At 50.5% G+C, this 14214-nt stretch overlaps 1 pseudogene; it reads right to left on the bottom strand.

The window, feature by feature from the left end:
- The window catches only part of LOC141021684 (uncharacterized), a 62307-nt pseudogene extending 48477 nt beyond the window's left edge, over window positions 1-13830 (bottom strand).
- Window positions 13831-14214: the final 384 nt, after the last annotated feature.

Raw genomic sequence — 14214 nt, 5'->3', positions numbered from 1 at the left:
AAATAAGAAAAGGCAATTTTCCTTATTTAATCATGGCCAATATATTTGCCAGAGCTAAGAGTAGGCACAAATATCATTTCCGACAATTTTCATGAATTTAGGAGATGACTAGCTATGCCTTTGGATTTTATTCCTCAGAAAGACAAGAAAAGGAATAAATCACAATTCAAAAATATTGCATGGGACTTGGCAATATTTTTGCATACCCAAGGGTTAGGAGGATAGGAGGGTCTCTGGGAATAGATGGGATGATCAACAGATCAAGGAAAATGATGGCTCCTTTGTAATCACAAAGCCCACATTCAAATTCCAAAATTTTGGAATTAGGGTTTGAGATGATGCAATTGAGGTCTTGCCCACTGACAAAGACATGAGCAAGGTTTTGAATGGTTGGAAATGACAAGAATCCTCAGAGTCATCCAGCAAACTCAGGAGAAAGATTTTGAAAATGATTGCCAGGAAGGAATAACAGCACAAAAATTGATAACCCAATTTTGGGGCTGTTACAACTCTTCCCCCCTTAAAAAGAATCTCGTCCTCGAGATTCCTAGGGTTACAGCACAAACGAAAGGATAACCACTCCGGGGGGAAAACCTCGGGGTTAATTTTAACCCTTTGGTCAGATTTCAACGGGTTGGGGGCACCGATAATTGGTACACCTAGAGAGGGATAGGGATAAACACGTTATATCCACGGCTAGGGGTATTTGAGATCAAACTCTCGAAAAATTTGCTAGATGCACCCTAGTGAACAGTGGTTTCACCTGCTGACACATGGGTCCAGGGCCCACTGGTAGCCTCCTTCTTCTACCTCCAGCTTGCTACTTCTTCTTCGTCGCTGCTACGCGTGCGGCTTGGCGCAGCGCGCATCTAGCTCCTAGGGCGATGAGGACCCTAGTACCGTAGTGCGCGGCGTGCACGGCGCCGATGCAGCGAGCACTCACGTCGCGGGCCAGCACCTTGTCGGCACTGCTCGCGGATTCGCCTCCTGGACGTTGGTGATCGAGCGATGAGCGGTTCTCCTGGACCTCGCTCACCGTACACCGGGGTTGGGCCATAAAAGACGGCAGCGCGGCTCTCCTCCAACGCACAAAAACAATGCCGCTCTACTACCTCTTCGGTTTGGGCGAGATCGAGCCGAGCTCCTTTGGCGAGGCTGTGTTCCTGGCGGCGCTGCGGTGGTTCCTAGCTGCTCTGCTGGGCACGCTGATCGGCTCGTTGATCATCCTGCTGACGATCATCAGGTACGAGCGGGCTCAAGGCAACGCGCGGCCAGCTGCGGTGGCTCGAGATGCGGAAGAAGATGGTGCACGGGGTGGTCCTCCACCATGCTTGATTCTCCATTGCTTCGCGCCGGCGGAGTAATCACGTGCTGTGGTGGAGTGGTGGTGGCGATCTGCCTGTGCCATGCAAGGCAGTGACGGTGGCGGTGATGAGGTTTGGATGCGGGCGAGGTGACTACGCCAGCTCAGGAGTCACACTAGGACACGGAGAAAAATTCCACGGATAGCTCCACGAAATGTAAGCATCGAGGTAGAATCGAGGTTGAAATCTGTATCGGGGTAGATGTACTGGATCCAGTGAAATAAATTTGGCAGTGCTCGTGCAGAAATGAAATCGGGAAAAATAATTAGAGAGGAGGAATTGCCAGACGGAAATGCCTTTGCGAGGCTCCGGGTCTAGAAATCCGGCACACGGGGTATGCACAGATAGAGAGGGATAGGTGACTTTGCATTTCCCAGAGTACTGCCCGAATGTACTCGTGGGTGAACCGGGTATGTGTGCAGTATGCAGTATAATCTAAACTAGCAAACAGACAGAGGCAATAAACATGCAACGGAAAAACACACCAGACAAATCATACTGAAGTGTTTTAATGCTAGTGGGTATATGTACTCCTGGTATACATATACCTACACCACTGCGCATTTTATTATAGACTCAGAACGAGTCATTGTTGTTTTTAGTGTATGTGTCGTACTGATTAAAATCTTGTTAACAACACAGTGTCACCCTGTCAATCATTTCTGCTTGACAGAGAGACAAGCAAAAATAACACAAAACCAAAAGCACGAAAACTTACATAACACACGGGTTAAAACAGTACCAACATACAACAGGCACCAACGCGCTACGTGCTAAACGAAACTACTCACTCCGGGATACATGGGTCTATCGTCATATCGAGGATGACTCGACAGAACAACCTACTCGCAGAAACACCTGACTCTGTGACTGAGGTCATGCAGAGGATTGGCCTTGCTGGGGCTCTCCGGGAGGATGAATACTGAGCCAATCTCCATCTTCATCGTCCTACACTACTATGAGTTGGGGTTCGACTGCTGGGGGTGTGGCTGAAATCGATCCAAGCAAATGCTGCTGGCGGATCCGGTAAAGAGCCTTGTCGAGGGTGACGATATTTGGCTTAGGCCACAACACAGGCTGAGAGGGTAGCATTGGTTCGGATGGCGTTGGGTGAACGGCTTGAGATGCAAATTGACGAGCCTCACGATAAGCTTCCGTGACAACTCATACCGCATCGTTGTCTATAGTTCTGAACTCAGCAAGCATCTTGGAAATCATCATCCCCTGGGCAGTGATATATTGCACCAGGCGAGCGATTGCCGGGTCATCTCCTGGAACAGTGGTAGGAGGCTGAATTCCTGCTTCTGTCACCACGGGGAAAAAATTAGAACTCCCGCCTCTCTGCCACTTGCGGGAACTTGGTCCGGAGGTATAGGATAGCCTCCACAGCAGCGGCCTGAATGGACAAATCAGTAGTGGGCATGGCTCTGCCCTGAAAAACCAAAGGCTGACCATCTGCCGCGGGACCTGGGCAGATTTGCACTCTTGCATCATAGCGGTGAAGGTGAGGGACAGGTGCCGATTGGAACACCAGGTAATCAGGGCTAGCATTACAGCCAAAGGCTTCGGTGAGCATCTCAGCAAGAAGAGGTGGAAAGCCTGTATTGTTGACGGCAAAGGTGCGGGTGTAAAACTTGGGAGCTTTGACAGCGCGAGTCATGGCTGGGGTGTTACTAGCTAGGCTTCTTTGCAGGGACATGGCTGACTGAGGAGTGAGCGATACGGCTAGCGGAAAGGGGGGGGTTTATAGGCAGCTATGCGGGACATGCCCGCATGGTGTGGCCCCTTTCCCTTAATGGCGAAGGGTAAGCGGTGTGGCCGACCAGAAAGGATAGGATTGCTATTCGATCCACGGATAACTAGGCGGGGACATCGGGGTGAGGACGTGTCAGTCCTGACTGCGCCACCTGTTGATTAATAGTGGCCATGTCGGATGCCAGGGATGGGTGAAATCCCTTAGGGTCATTATGGGTTAATGGTAGCGGTGATCTAATGCTAGGATAACCTATGCCAGCCTGGCTGCTCTGATACCACCTCCTGTGGCACCCCGATCCGCATGGAGCAGGGCCTTCGCACTTCAGCCCAGGATAACACCTGACGCACGACAGGTCCATGATACATCATTCCAGGTACAATAAGATTCATCAAATACATGTGTATATGCTTACATAATTGATGAATACAATTATCTGGCATAGCCCTAAGGCTATTTAAATGGCGGCGGAAGTCTTGGTTTGGCAGTATGACAACTCTGGCTGGGCTCCACAACTCACAGGACTGGCAAGATTACGGCCTAGCACGACGGAACAAGTGAACAATTTGGGCACGACCTACAAAACTGGCATGACACGCCAGGTTAGTACATTGAATGTACTTGCAAGACAACCAAATACATAGCGTCCAAATGAATAGATGACAAAGCAAGAACCAAGCGTCTGCAACAACCTATCTCATAGCAGAAACTAAGCATGGCATGATATTAACTGGAGATATGGATCAAAAATAAGCATGAACAACATCATGGCATCTACTAGCATGGCAATAGCATGGTATATCAAACTTACTTCTAACATGGCAACGGCAAAGCATAGCATAGCATTTCAATCATAACATGGCGTAATCTAAACATGGCATAAGTTTAGTCAAAACATGGCATGACATCATGAAACTATGTTGAAAATAAACTACCAGTCATATCCAATGCAGACATAACATGTTACCTTTATGCAACCATCTCCTGTTCTACCATGGTTCTTTAAATGCAAATAACAACTTACTACTCCTGCAATGCAACCAAACTTGTGCACTGAGTCCCTCGGACTCTCTTACCAACGGGTTGCCTCACAACCAAACGGTGATCATTCACGGATCACAAACGGAACCACACTTGGTTCAACACTCACCGAGACCTCGTCTCATGATCATATCAAAACATCACCGTGACTTCTCACGACTATCTCATAGTCCAAGTCACCACATTATTTGTTACACATTATTCATCAATTTAGTTATTTCAGGTTTATCCTCCATTTCGACCAAGACCTGATAGTGTGACCTACTACGAACTTGTGCCCATGACCGAGGACGCGGCTATCGATAGATTTAACATACACTGTGCAGAGGTAGCGCACTTTACCCACACCACAGAACCCATGGCCTTGCACTCCCATTCGGGTGGACCAACGGCGTTCCGACAAAACCGACCTACTGCCATGACACTCTCCCGGCCACTCCGACCAACACCCCTTTTTGGGTTCAGTCCTAGGTGGCCCAGCCTACCAAAGGCAAATGGTCACAGTCGTGGCAAACAAAAACGGTCCCAAACTTGGACAAAGCGCGCAAAACAACTCAGGCTCACAAGGTTCATGTCCGGCTACCTGATCAGGGTAGCGCATGCCCATAACCTTCCCTCGTTGGAGGCACCGGCGAGAGGCATGACAATAAACCAGTTAGGGCCTTCCCATACCAAGGCAAATGTGGTTGCACTGGAAAAAGCTCGATTTGGTGGCACTATGACATCCCAGTGATGACGGAGGAGTTTTGTTATTAAGTCATTTTATTAACTTCTCCATCATCAATGATCATGCGAATATTTTTAACATGAATCCAACAACTAACATGCAACATACAGATGCAGTAACAACCTCAAGCTTTTCAAATGAACAGTGATAGCATGTGAAACATGTCAATACAAGTACTAGTAATTCCACTAGGGAAACGGAATCATCATAACTACTAACATTAAACTAGACAGGGGCATGATATTATCAATAACAACATCCAGCTAGCATGTCAACTATTTCATGAATGCACAAACATGCATGGCACATAACAAAAACATATATCACGACTGAAATAATAGCAGACGGAAATGCAATAAACTACTGCAACTAAACACACACACGAGGTGCAAGCAAAGTCAACATGCAAGTTCGGAGCTCATGATAAGAGGTTGGCTTGCCTGGGGGTCGACAAATACTCGGGGAAGAAGTGTGAAATGATCGCGGAAAGATTTGCCGGAAACAGTTCTCTCTCGGAGGGGGCTGTTTACTGGCAAGGTCAAAATGGTCATTTTCACTATGTGAAAACATAATGAAAATGATACCAACGGAAAGAGCTCGACGAACAGAGAACGTGAGCGCTAGAATCATCTCAATATGAGTCACGGTTGAAAAGTTGTGGCCGTTCACTTTTTAGGCAGAAAAGAGGCTTAAGCAGTGAATGTTCACAAAACAACCACTTCGGCAGGCGGGGCTGAGCTGAAAGCGCATTTTCAAGAATAAGCTTTCGCGAAGGGTAAGTGCCTTCTAGCGCGAGGCCGCGGCAGAATACGCCTTCTCCATCGAAAAGCGTACTACGCGGAAGGCGTCTCCACTTAATCCAGTCAGCGTTCCCGCCACGTCAGCGCTGAGACAATGACAGGCCGGGCCCATGCCATCTTCTCTCTCCCCCGCCTGGTTCTTCTTCTCCATCGCGACGCCGAGGCAGAGGAGCGCCGCAGCTCTCACCGGAGCCGGCGACTGGCGGAACGGGAGGGTCGGGCGACGCGCACGGGAGCTTCGCCACTCCACGCCGCACCCGTAGGTAGCCTCGGAGGGGCACGGGGAGGCCTGCAGCGCCGGGGCCATGGAGGTCCGCGGCGGCCAGAGAGCTTCGGCGGGAAGTCGCACAGGCAGGGCTCCCTCGCCGGAGTTGAGGGTGGCATCGGCTCCGCAGGGTCCAGAGGAGGGTACAGACGCCGAGCAATGGGAGGGGGAGGGGCCAAGGGCCAAAAATGGCTGAGGGAACGGCGGTGATGGCTCAGCCATTGGAGGCGATGGGGAGCTCTGAGGCTTCGGGGAGGAGCTGCGACTGGTTGGGGAGGGTTGTGGACTGCGGGGGAGCTCGGGAGGGATACTCATAGCCGCGGGGGAAGGCTCGAGAAGGAGGGGGCGAGGTGGCACGCGCGCGGCTACGTGTCCGTGCTCCGACGACGAGCAAGCGCGACCAAGGGTCATGGGGAAGGGCGGGAAGGCGACGAGGGGGAACCAAACGACGCGCAGGAGCTCACGGAGTCGGGCAACGCTCGCGGAAGAGAGGGGGAAGAGGACAGGGGCGAGGAACAAGACGATGACCACGGGAGCACTGTTCGTTCGTTGGCACGGCTCGTCGAAGAAGCAAACGGAGGGGGAGAGGTGTCCAGGGGAACAGCGACGATGATGCTGAGCTGTTTGACACTCTGGGACAAGCCAGAACCGGCCGGAGCGGCTCTGCCGTCGCCAACAGTGGCTATTCCACCGTTTTGGCCGGCAGCTCTCGTGATCACCACCAACAAGGCGTGCTCTGGTCTCCTACTTCATGCCAAACGATGTCATCAGTTAAGTCCTTCCAAGGTGCATTAAAACCATGGCAATGAGGCAAGCAGAGGCACAAGGATGAGAGAGAACCAAGGTTCACGAGTTTGTTGTTGCAAACTTGGCCACACTCTAGGGATTAAACTAGAGAGGTTAAAGGGTAAACTTGATGTCTGGGAGGCTTATGGTAGCAAGGACTACGGTCCTGGGGGTATGAGGTCATTAGGACAAAGATTTAACATAGTTGCTTTGCAACTACCAAATCTGGCCCAGAAATCAACTGATGAAGAAGCACTCACTAGGAGTGTTAAATTAGGCTAAAACTTGGCAAATCTTTATGATTTGGTCATATGTAGATGCTCCTAAAAGATCATACCAAATGGACCTGCCAAATTGGTATTTGTTTCACAAGCATATCTTCTGTCTAGAAACTTGAGAAAAATGCTCAGGGCAAATGGCTAACTAAAATGAGCCAAAATTTTGTGGAGGTGGATCATATGGATAGGAGAAGGCCTAGGAATATTTTCAGCCATAATGGAGCAAGATAAAATATACTTGCTTCACAAACTGAAAATTTGGGCAGAGAACAAGAATTGCTCCTGTGCTCACATAGTTCAATGAAATAAACTGAATTTAGGTAGAGGCTAATGATATGAAGATACTTGAGAAGATGGAAAAGTTGCATCCCATTTGGAAACTCTATGAAGATACTTCCTTCACAATGTTACAACTTGGTCAGAAATTTGAAAAATTGCATAGGGAGCTAAGATGAAGGGATTGAGCTCATCTTTGGTATCCATGGGTTATTTATCCATGTTAATCACCCTGCCAAATTGCAGCTCAAATGGAATTAGGAATAAAACACTTCCTCTGCAGAATTTCAGAGAAGGCAGAAACTTGCATTGGATCATGTGCCCAATTTTGAACTGTAGAATCGTAAGATTAGCATGGAACTAGTGGATATATAGCAAGGACAAGCTCCACGATTTATGTGGGAATTTTCTCTGCTATAGAAATAGTAGTTCCTTTAGAAAATGGCAGGATTGGAATATTGGCATAAAATAAGAAAAGGCAATTTTCCTTATTTAATCATGGCCAATATATTTGCCAGAGCTAAGATTAGGCACAAATATCATTTCCACCAATTTTCCTGAATTTAGGAGATGACTAGCTATGCTTTGGATTTTATTCCTCGGAAAGACAAGAAAAGGAATAAATCACAATTCAAAAATATTGCATGGCACTTGGCAATATTTTTGCATACCCAAGGGTTAGGAGGATATATAGGAGGGTCTCTGGGAACAGATGGGATGATCAACAGATCAAGGAAAATGATGGCTCCTTTGTAATCACAAAGGCCACATTCAAATTCCAAAATTTTGGAATTAGGGTTTGAGAGGGTTTGAGATGATGCAGTTGAGGTCTTGCCCACTGACAAAGACATGAGCAAGGTTTTGAATGGTTGGAAATGACAAGAATCCTCAAAGACATCCAGCAAACTCAGGAGAAAGATTTTGAAGATGATTGCCAGGAAGGAATAACAACACAAAAATAGATAACCCAATTTTGGGGCTGTTACACTCCTTCGTCGCCCAGGGTATTTTAAGTGCGTAATGATGCACACGCGGTGCAAATGTCGTGGTTGTGTGGGGAGATCGGCGGAGGCGAAACTGCTAGTCCAGCTCTGGATCCTCCGTGATGTCGTTCTGCGGAGTAGGCCGGACTCGCTTAGCGGTGTCTGGGGGCTTGATGGTCGATGATTTGTTCGGCTTGATGTACCTCGGCTGCAAGGGCCGCGGTGTGCTCCTCAGTACGGAGGGAGTGCTTCATGTTTCCATTGACTGTGATAACGCCGCGCGGTCTAGGCATTTTGAGCTTTATGTAAGCATAATGCAGGACTGCATTGAAACGGGCGAAGGCGGATCGTCCGAGCAGTGCGTCATAATCACTGCGAAAGGGGACAATGTCGAAGATCAAGTCTTCACTTCAAAAGTTATCCGGTGAACCGAAGACTACTTCCAATGTTAATGAACCCGTGTAGCAGGCCTCTACGTCGGGTATCACTCTTTTAAAGGTGGTGTTACTATGCTTTATTCTTGATGGGTCAATACCCATTTTACAAACAGTGTCTTGATAGATCAGCTTAAGACTGCTGCCTCCGTCCATAAGGACTCGAGTGAGATGGTATCCATCAATGATTGGATCAAACACCAGGGCTGCCAAACCTCCATGACGGATACTGGTCGGGTGGTCCCTGCGATCGAAGGTGATCGGACAAGCCGACCATAGGTTGAATTTTGGGGCAACAGTCTCTACGGCGTAGACGTCCCTTAGTGCACGCTTGCGCTCCGTCTTGGGGATATGCGTGACATATATCATATTCACTGTTTTCACCTCAGGGGGAAATTTCCTCTGTCCCCCTGTGTTCGGTGGGCGGGGCTCATCATCGTCCTCACTTGGCGGCCCTTTCCCCTTATGTTCGGTATTTAACTTACCGGCCTGTTTAGAGACCCAACAGTTTCTGTTGGAATGATTGGCAGGCTTGTCAGGGGTGACATGAATCTGGCAAGGCCGGTCGAGTATTTTGTCCAAATTAGATGGACCGTCCTTATTTCCTTTGAATGGCTTCTTCCGCTGACCGGGTTTAGAGCCACTGAATCCGGCTTTGACCGTTGTGTCTTCAGTTTCTTCATTATTGTTTCGACGCTTATGTTTGTTGCGTCGTGGCCTGCCGTCGCCATCCCTGGCTTCGGAGGTGCCAGGGTCGCCAGTACTGTTGCTTCTATGAGCTAACCAGCTATCTTCTCCCGCGCAGAAGCGGGTCATGAGTGCGGTAAGAGCTGACATAGACTTCAGCTTTTCTTGACCGAGGTGTCGGGCAAGCCATTCATCGCGGATGCTATGTTTAAAGGCCGCTAGTGCTTCGACGTCCGGGCAGTCGACAATTTGGTTCTTTTTAATTAAGAACCGAGTCCAGATTTTACAGGTTGACTCTCCGGGTTGCTGGATTATGTGACTAAGGTCATCGGCGTCCGGTGGCCGGACATAAGTACCTTGGAAGTTGTCTCGAAAGGCATCCTCTAAATCTTCCCAGCTGCCAATAGAGTTCTCTGGGAGGCTGTTTAACCAGTGTCGTGCTGGTCCCTTTAGCTTTAGGGGGAGGTATTTAATGGCGTGGAGGTCATCGCCGCGAGCCATGTGAATATGGAGAAGAAATTGGTGCTGCAATACCTCATCGGTAAAGCACAAGGGGTGTGCGGCGCCTCTGTATCGGGTAACGTCACGACGGAGTTCGCATGACATCTGTGTTCGGTTTTCGGCACGAGTTTGGTTATGCTTATCGCGCCAAGCTTGATGGCCGTCATCTCGCATTAGAGCACATCCCCATGATCCATAGATTGATCTAGTCTGATCGGCTCTATTGTCCAGGTCCTGACGTAAGTCATAGAACTACTAGGAAAAGGGCTATAGATGATATGGACACTAATGGCGCACCAGACATGTGGTGCGCCGCTACTATATACTAATGGCGCACCATGTGTTGGTGCGCCATTAGTGTCCAAATACTAATGCCGCACCACATCCACGGTGCGCCACTAGTAACATTTTTTTTCAAAACTAGTAATGGCGCACCAAGGAATAGTGCGCCATTACTAGTTAAACTAGTAATGGCGCAACACATCCACGATGCGCCACTAGTAATTTTTTTCATTTTTAATTTTTTTTTTCAAAACTAGTAATGGCGCACCGTGGGAGTGCTGCGCCATTACTAGTTTTACTAACTTGACCCAAAAATTCCACCGAATGCACCCCCCCCTCCCCGACCGTCTTTTCAGTTTTAAAAAAATAAAAGAAAATGATGGAAATGTCAAAAAATAAAAGAAAATAAGTTTCCCATGTGATATGTGGTCTAGTTGTTGGGAAAATTTACAAATATGAATTTCGACTTTATTTGCAAAATCTCTCTGGAATTTGTAAAATGGGCATAACTTTTGCATACGAACTCGGATTAAAAAGTTTTTTATATGAAAAATCATCTACTCGAAAAGTTACATCCGAGTCAGATAGTAATGGCGCACTTCTATGTGGTGCTCCATTACTAAGTCAGATAGTAATGGCGCACCATGGGCTATACTAATGGCGCACTGCCTGGTGCGCCATTAGTATCTGGTATACTAATGGCGCACCTGTGGTGCGCCATTAGTAAAAAATTCTAATGGCGTGGTGCTAGTGGCGCACCTGTAGTGCGCCATTAGTAGGCAAAACAGGTGCGCCACTAGCAGGCCTTTTTCTAGTAGTGTAGGTGTAGCCCGGAGCCGCTACCTCTTTGCCTCGACGGCGAGGTGGCGCGGGTTCGTGTTAGGCATAAGCAGCCGCTTTGTCTCGTCCACGTGGTGGTCGGTCCGGCTCGTCAGCGTAATTATATCTTGACGGTATTGGCTCAAGGGCCTCGTCGTCAAATTGTGGTAGTAGCTGACGTTTCAGATAACTCTTTGTTGGGCGCTTAAGGCCGTATTCTTCGGCGGCCAGGACCTTGGTCCATCTATCGTTGAGCGTATCCTGCTCGGCTTGAAGTTGTTGCTGTTTCTTTTTAAGGCTCCTCGCAGTGGCGATTAGCTGTCGCTTGAAGTGCTCTTGTTCGAGGGGTTCCTCTGGCACGATGAAATCTTCATTGACGAGGCTGACATCCTCCTCGGAGACCGGTAGATAATTACTATCTTCCGAATCCTCATTCTCGACTGGCTCATCGGGGTTAACTTGTCCCTCCTCCCATTCGTCCTGCTCGGACGCAGGCTCGATGGGGTCTTCGGGGTCCTCGGTGTAATCCGGAGTGTTGTTATCTCTGGTGCCGGTATTGCTTTCCTTTTCGCGACGTGATTTTGAGCGGCGCCGCTGACATCGGCGTTTTGATGCTACCTCGACAGGCTTGTCCTCCGTCGGGCTTTGAGCGCTGTCGTCGTCCTTCTTGGGGGTATCCACCATATACACGTCGTGAGTGGAAGTGGTCGTCTAGCACCCGGTGAATGGCGGGTTTTGGCCTGGTTCGGCTCCGGCATCGTCATCCATACGGTCGATGTCTTCAAAGGCGTAATCTAGCATGTCGGTCAAGTCCTCGACAGTGGCTATTAAGTGGGTGGTGGGTGGGACGCAAAATTCCCCGCTCTCAGCCCCTAGTTCGGGCTGGGCGTAGTTCGGAGGTGACACTTCCACAATGGTGAGAGATCGCATTAAGTCTAGAGCCTTGTTTAGGAGCGAAGGCTGGACGGGAAACCGAGGACCTGCGGAGCTGGGCATGGTAAACGCCACCTCACTGTGCTCAATGGACACAGACCTCGAGAGTTCGGCGTTAGCCTCCAAAGGCGAGTCCGTCCTCCTGACGATACGGAGAGTCCTGTTTGATTTCAGGTCCGCCGATAACATGGCCGCCTCTGGGTCTCCAGTGAGGAGCTCCGTAGTAGGAGAGGGTCCGGTGAGGTTAAAACTCCCGTCTTCGGACAAGGTGGTCTGCTCTGGATCTACGGTCAGGGCAGGAACAATAGTTGATTCTTGAACGGTGCCTGATGGTGGATCTGACGGGTTTCCTTCTTGCAAATGAGGAATAGCGGCCGAGGGTGTGAAACCTTCGAAGATCAAGTCTCCTCGGATATCTGCGACATAGTTCAGGCCTCCGAACCTGATCTGGCGACCAGGGGCGTAGCTGTCGATCTGTTCAAGGTGACCAGTTGAATTGGCACGTAGAACGAAGCCGCCAAACACAAAAAGCTAACCAGGGAGGAAAGTTTCCCCGGAAACAGCATCGTTGTTGATGATCGAACGAGCCATCGAACCTTCTGTCGACGACACAGTGGAACTCTCAATGAAAGCACCAACGTCGGTGTCAAAACCGGCTGATCTCGGGTAGGGGGTCCCCAACTATGCATCTGAGGATCGAATGTAACAGGGGACAGGGGGAACATGATGTTTACCCAGGTTCGGGCCCTCTTAATGGAGGTAAAACCCTACTTCCTGCTTGATTGTTTTTGATGAGTATAGGGGTTACAAGAGTTGATCTACCTCGAGATCGTAATGGCTAAACCCTAGCTAGCTAGCCAATGTAAATACTTATAGCCTCTACGGACTAAACCTTCCGGTTTATATACACATCGGAGGGGCCTAGGTTGTACAGAGTCGGTTCACAGAGGAAGGAAATTACATATCCGGACACCAATCTTGCCATCCACGCATAAGAGAGTCCTACGCGGACACATGGGAAGGTCTTCTGCCTTGTATCTTCACGGCCCATCAGTCCAGCCCACATCACATAGCCCGGACACCCGAGGACCCCCTAATCCAGGACTCCCTTGGTGATCGGATCGATCCTGACAGTCTTCCATGCTTCGGCGATGCACTCATCTTCCTTGGACGTCCACTTGACGCGAGGCTCGCCCGGCCTGGCGTTGGTCGCCCGCTTCTTCTTTCTCCCTTTTGTCACCGTCGCCGGTTCCGCCTCCTCCTCCGCCTATTCTTCGTCCTCCACCTCCTCGGCGTCGTCGAGCTCGTCATCCATGTCGACAGCGGTGTCCATCGTTTCGTCTTGTGCGTGGAACCCGGGGCAGGACGCGGCGGCAACCGAGCCGCTCGTGATGATCTCGTCCATGTCGGCGACGGTGGCGTCGGTGCTGCTGAACTGTGGCGTCGAGCCGTGTGCGAAGGGTAGGGCGCGTAGGCGCAGAGGCGGCGTAGGCGAGTAGCTGTACTGGGTATGGAGGCGGCGTTGAATGCGGGGGAGGGAGTGCGCTGGTCGGGGTTCAGGCCGGAGGGGGAGGCGCGCGGCGGCGGAAGGTGATGTTTGGGTTGAAACCGCCATGCGCGTCGCCGTCGGAGTAGCCAGGCAAGGGTGCGTACCCCCATTGCGGCGGGGGCGGCGAGAAGTTGGCCGGAGACGCAACGCTCGGCTGGCTCCCCCACGCGGCTTGTGTGCAGTGGCCGGGCGAAAGGTTCGTCCCCACACGAGACGCCTCTCCCTGGTCCGCCGCCGCCGCGTCCCTGGCCCTCTTGACGATGAGCATGTTCCGCCGGTCGGCGGTAACCGCCTCCCGGCGCTGAACATCCGCCCTCCACTCGGCGTTCGACATGCCGGGCGGCCTTGCCATCGGCGCCCTCAGCTTTCTCTACTTCAGCTGGGTGGAATCGGCGGCGGCGGCGCGAGGAGCCACATACTTCTTCGACGGCATGGCGGCCGGATCTGATGAGGAGAATGGCAGGGGCGGTGGGAGAGAAGGGGAAGCAATGGGAAAATGAAGGGAAAGGGGGGAGAAAACAGCGGGAAATCGGCCGGTGTCGCCGACAGCGCGGGCCCACGTGCCTTTTCGCTTCGGCCGGCGCCTTCAGGTGCCCCCTGGGGCTGGGTTCGGTTCGGTTCGCCGGTTGTTATTTCGGCCCAAACCGGCGATAAGCAACGACCTGGGAGCACGACTGAACCAATTTTTCATCGCCGGCACTAAAAAGGCGCCCTCGGAGGCTGTTGGGGCGCTGAG

This window comes from Aegilops tauschii, chromosome 4 (assembly GCF_002575655.3).
Source record: "Aegilops tauschii subsp. strangulata cultivar AL8/78 chromosome 4, Aet v6.0, whole genome shotgun sequence".
NCBI lineage: Eukaryota > Viridiplantae > Streptophyta > Magnoliopsida > Poales > Poaceae > Aegilops > Aegilops tauschii.
The sequence above is the reverse complement of the archived record's forward strand: the minus strand, read 5'-3'. Positions and strand labels throughout refer to the sequence as shown.